Raw genomic sequence first — 6,130 nt, 5'->3', positions numbered from 1 at the left:
TTTTGTTTTTCATTTCTTTTCTTGGCCTGAATGCTGCTAACAGCTAATTATCCAAACTACCTGACAAGAAAAAAATAATATGGAGTTCCCTAAACATTTTAAAAGACAAAAGAGGCACTTTGTCCTTCGGTTGGTTTGGGACTTGATTCTGTCATTTATCGCACATGATTGAGTATTGATAAACAGGGATTTTAATAAAGTGGTTTTCTTTGGTAAATATTCACTAACTGATCTTAAACCTATATCCCAAATGTTTCTCTTAAAAAATTTTAAACTCTAGGGGTGCCTGGGTGACTCAGTCAGTTAAGCGTCCGACTTGGGCTCAGGTCGTGATCTCACGTTTGTGAGTTCGAGCCCCACGTCGGGCTCTGTGCTGACAGCTCAAAACATGGAGACTGCTTCCGATTCTGTGTCTCCCTCTCTCTCTGTGTCCCTACGCCACTTGTGCTCTCTCTCTCTCTCTCTCTCTCTCTGTCAAAAATAAATAAACATTTAAAAAAATTTTTAACTTTATTCTTCTCAGCTTTGCACCAATTATATTACAATCTTCCAAGAACCTATTGACATGACAATGTGCTATCCGTTAACCTCTGGACTACTGTGTGAACATGTGTAAAACTTAACCCAAACCTTTGTGGTAGATCGAAAAAGAGGATCTAGGGGCGCCTGGGTGGCGCAGCCGGGTAAGCATCCGACTTCAGCCAGGTCACGATCTCGCGGTCCGTGAGTTCGAGCCCCGCGTCAGGCTCTGGGCTGATGGCTCAGAGCCTGGAGCCTGTTTCCGATTCTGTGTCTCCCTCTCTCTCTGCCCCTCGCCCGTTCATGCTCTGTCTCTCTCTGTCCCAAAAATAAATAAACGTTGAAAAAAAAATTTAAAAAAAAAAAAAAAAAAAAAAGAAAAAGAGGATCTTTAGCCAGAAGATGCCTTGTCAAATATTGTGAGAATTAGAGCAGGTAATATATCTTGAGTATCTAGCATAAAGGCATATATAGGTGTGTGCGTGTGTGTGCTTGTGTGTGTGTGTGTGTGTGTCTCAAGCACTGTGCTGTTATTTCATATGTGCCACAAATTCCCTTAAATAATATTAATTGTGATTATGGCATTGACCTGAATTTCAAATCGGAAACATTTATTTCTTTTTCACGGAGAAAATATAAACCCTCAGAAGAGAAAATTCTTTTCCCACATCAAATCTATAGCCACACTTATATGAATTCTTTTTTTTTAACTTTATTTTAAGAGAAGAGAGAGAGAGAGAGAGAGAGAAAGCACGAGCAAGGGAGGGGCAGAGAAAGAGGGAGAGAGAAACCCAAGCAGACTCTGTACTGTCAGCACAGAGCCCCACACCAGGCTCGAACCCACAAACTGTGAGATCGAACCGTGAGATCATGACGTGAGCCTAAATCAAGAGTTGGTGGCTTAACTGACTGAGCCACCCTGGTGCCCCTGAATTCTTAAACTCTATTTTCTCTCCTGGTGAAGCAAATGCATTTTCCAAGCTTTTTTCCAAGATCAGCCCTCCACTGGTACAATGGATCACGTCCTCTCTTGCTTTCTCAAGATCTTTGACCCCACGTTGTATCTTCTCTGCTACCATATCATCAGTTTTTCCCTCCATATTAGATCATTCCTGAGAAAACAAGATCTCTTATCTCTTAAAAGTTCCTTTCACTCCTTGTATCTCTTAAGCTATCACTTTATTTGTTATGGGTTTAATTGTTTTCCTCAAAAGACAGATTGAAGTCCTAACCCCCAGTAATTCAAAACATGACCTTGTTAGGAAATAAGGTCACTGCAGACGGAATTAGTTAAAAGGAGGTGGTACTGAAGTAGGGTGGGTCCTGATCCAATATGACTGGTGTCCTTGTAGGAAAATGGGCACGTGAAAACAGAGAGAGACACTGGGAGAACACCACGTGATGATGAAGGCAGAGATTGGAGTTATGCAGCTGCAAGCCGAGGAATGCCAAAGATTGCTGGTAAACCACCGCAGCCAGGAGGAAACAAAGACAGATTCCCCTAGAGGTTTCAAAGGGAGTACGACCACACCAACAACCTGATTTCAGACTTCTAACTTCCAGAAGTGTGTGAGACAATAAATTTCTGTTGTTCTAAGCCACCCAATTTGTGGCACTTTGTTACAGCAGCCCCAGAAAACTAATAGATCATTTCCACTCTGTATTAGATTATTCCCATGAGCAGAACACATGATCTTTTATCACTTAAAAATTCACTTGACCTTATGGGGTGCCTGGGTGGCTCAGCTGGTTAAGTGTCTGACTTCAGCTCAGGTCATGATCTCACAGCTCGTGGGTTTAAGCCCCACGTGGGGCTCTGTGCCGACATCTCAGAGCCTGGAGCCTGCTTTGGATTCTGTGTTTCCCTCTCTCTCTGCCCCTCCCCTGCTCAAACTCTGTCTCTCTCTGTCTCTCAAAAATGAATAAACATTTAAATAAATAGATAAATAAATAAATAAAAATTCCCTTGGCCCTAAATTTTCCTTAAGCTATTGCCCTATGCCTGTGCTTCTTTTTTATAGCAAATGTCTTATGAGAGTCACTTCTAAGTGCTGTCATTGCCTACTCCACTCTCGTTCTGTAGTGCACTCATTCTGGTCAAGACCCTCACCCTTCTCTCCACTCCCCAGACACCATTTCTGCCAAGATAACTTACCATACTTTGTTTTTCTTCAAAACAAATAATATAATATGTTCATTTCTTAATTTAGTTATTGTCTGTCTGTCTCGCTAGAATAAAAATTCCAAAAGCAAATGGATGTATTTTTTCACTGGCATGCTCCGGGTCCTGGCGCTCAGTAGGTCCCTAGTGAAATTTTGCTGAATGATGCGATGCATTTACTTTTAGAGTATCGATTACATGTGATACAAAAAGCTTCCATTGGGATTTCAGTACTCTTTATTTACCAACGCTACAAATTTCTCAAGGAATTTGTTGTGGTTTTTTAGGAATTTTAAGACTACTAATAAAAAGTGTTTTTAATATTTTAATAACTGGCACACATTTTATCCCATATTATATATTCAGTACTTTAAAACTGATACTTGAAATATTAATAAATGAAATGATATAAAGTGAAAGTTTAAAAAAAAACACGTTTTTATGCTTTGCAAGCACTCATTATCACTAACATTTCACTCTAAGGTGAACTGTGATGTCTTTATTTTATATTATACCTTCCAAAGCTATTAGCAGATATTAATCTTCATATTTATCCTACGTATCGGGGAAAGGCAGTTTTTAACTTTTATCTTACAGATATGGAAACTAAGTGACTTATGAGCCAATGGCCTTCTTGTGACATCTAAGCGGGTAAATGATAAAATGCAAACTGGGATAAAAGCTTTTCACTATCAAATCAGTTTAATTTCCACTAAAATCCCCCATCATCAACCCTACCTTCTAATTTCATTGACATTTAAGATTATTATCTTAATTACACTAAATGAGAAAAATAACTTCCTCCTGGATATTACGGCAATTTATAGATAAAGAATATGAAATCAGAGATATCATTATGCAAACAAATGCAATAAATGAAGATTTCTTGCTCAGTTCCGCATTCTGAGGAATGGCAGAAATGTAGCACGGTGAACTAAGAAGAACTAAGGAGCCCTGACAAACGTATTCATAAAGTGCATCATCTACAAAGTGAACAGGATTATAATCACATTGGTCTGTGATGTGATAGTTCCCAATAATCAACCATCTATATCCCCATAAACTTGTCTTCCCATTTCCTCTTTGCACTCTGTATCAGTAATGGCAAGATAAGGCAGCGTATCGAAGATACTGAATTTTCACAAACACAGAGATCAGGGATATATTGTGACACTTCCTCTTGAGGCCTGTGTAGAAGAATGTATGCATTTATAGTTTTTGGAAATGGGAGGTAATATAACAATAGTATTGTAATCATGTATATATACAATAACAATACTTTTATGAATACTGTGCTTCCACTAAACTCATCTTTTTAAAAATTGCATTAACTCAGGGGTGCCTGGGTGGCTCAGTCAGTTAAGCATCGACTTCAGCTCAGGTCATGATCTCGCAGTTTGTGAGTTCGAGCCCCGCGTCGGGCTCTGTGCTGACAGCTCAGAGCCTGGAGCCTGCTTCGGATTCTGTGTCTCCGTCTCTCTCTACCCCTCCCCCACTTGTGCTCTGTCTATCAAAAATAAATAAAATGTTGGGGCGCCTGGGTGGCGCAGTCGGTTAAGCGTCCGACTTCAGCCAGGTCACGATCTCACGCTCCGTGAGTTCGAGCCCCGCGTCAGGCTCTGGGCTGATGGCTCAGAGCCTGGAGCCTGCTTCCGATTCTGTGTCTCCCTCTCTCTCTCTGCCCCTCCCCCGTTCATGCTCTGTCTCTCTCTGTCCCAAAAAATAAACGTTGAAAAATAAATAAATAAATAAATAAATAAATAAATAAATAAAATGTAAAAAAAAATGTTTTTAATTACGTTAACTCACTAATTTCACAAAGAAAATTAATTTCAGAAACTTCAGGGAAAAGTAATATTGGGTTTAACAACACAAAAAATATTTATCAGAATACATTTGCATTCTATTTTATGAAATCTTTCTTCAACCCTTGCTTTAACTCAACTATCTTCTCTCCCCCAACACCCTGCCTCTTAACCATCCTTCCTTACTTTCCAACTAGTTCTCCCATCATTTCCTCCTTCCATCCTAGACAAATGGAAGGGGCATCTCTACACTTATCTGAAGCCAGTCCCATATTTAAACAAACCTTCTTCTCTCCCTGCACCTGAGGCCCTGTTCACCAATTGTCTCCTCTCTCTCCCTACCTTCAGCCCTTTCCTGGCCCTTGGTTTCTTGCCTGTAGCACTCAAACTCACTGACCTACTCTATGCTCTGTTGGAGCCTATATACTCTTTCACTCTTCTCCCAAACAAACTTTGTACCTTCCTTTCAATTAACAACACACAAGCTCAACCATCTCATGGTATCCCTCCTTTGTTAGGTCTCTTAGCAGCATTTGGCATCAGCTGACTACTCTCTCCTTGAAACAACCCTGCCTTGTCTTCCATGAAGCCATAGCTACCTCGTTTTTCTTCTACTTTTCTTTTTTTTCTTTTTTTAATGTTTATTTTTGAGAGAGAGAGAGCACAAGCGGGGAAGGGGCAGAGAGAGAGAGGGAGACACAGAATCCAAAGCAGGCTCCAGGCTCTGAGCTGTCAGCACTGAGCCCAACACGGGGCTTGAACGCACAAACTGTGAGATCATGACCTGAGCTGAAGTCGGCCGCTTAACCGACTGAGCCACCCAGGTGCCCCCCGCTTCTACTTTTCTATACTCCTTACCAGTCTGTTTTGTTCATGTTAAATATGAGTCCTGCTAGGTCTGTGTTACTCCTGTTAAATGTTGGTGTCCCACCAAACTCTGTTCTAGGCCCTCTTTTCTTGAAAAAGCTTGTCTATTCCCTTTGTGTCAATTACTACCTGTTAGGGCTGAATTGTGTCCCCTCAAAATTCATATGTTGAAGTCCTAATGCCCAGTACCTCAAAATGTGACTACAATTGAAGATATGGCCTTTAAAGAGGTAAGTGAATTAAAATGAGATCATAAGAGTGGTCCTCATCCAATATGATTGATGTCCTCATAAGAAGAGGAGATTCAGGCATAGGTAGACACAGACAAAAGATGATATGAAGACACAGGAGAAGATGACCGAGGACAGAGTCCTTCGTGAGAAATCATTCCTGTAGACACATTGGTCTTGGACTCCCAACCACCAGAACTGTGAGAAAATACATTTGGCTACTCAGTCTGTGGAATTTGTTTGGCAACCCCAGCAAATTCGTACATGACCTCTGATTAGGCTGTGGCTTTTAAACTCATGATTGTGGTACCATCTCTAATCACCAGGTCGTATCCCACTCCTGCTAGATCTCACCACATGTGTGTCTCAAAAATATTTCAAGAACTCACTGCTGGGGCATCTGGTTGCCTGAGCCAGAAAAGTGGTCACTGTGGTGGACGCTGTCTGTGCCCCATGTCAAACCCCTTCGCCCACCTCAAATTCCAGTTTTACCTCAAGTGGTTCTCTCAGATTTTCTGCCTCAGAGTTTTCTCCAAAAGATTAAGAAC

The sequence above is a fragment of the Lynx canadensis genome, chromosome B1 (assembly GCF_007474595.2).
Source record: "Lynx canadensis isolate LIC74 chromosome B1, mLynCan4.pri.v2, whole genome shotgun sequence".
Classification (NCBI taxonomy): Eukaryota; Metazoa; Chordata; class Mammalia; order Carnivora; family Felidae; genus Lynx; species Lynx canadensis.
This window is presented reverse-complemented; position numbering follows the sequence as displayed.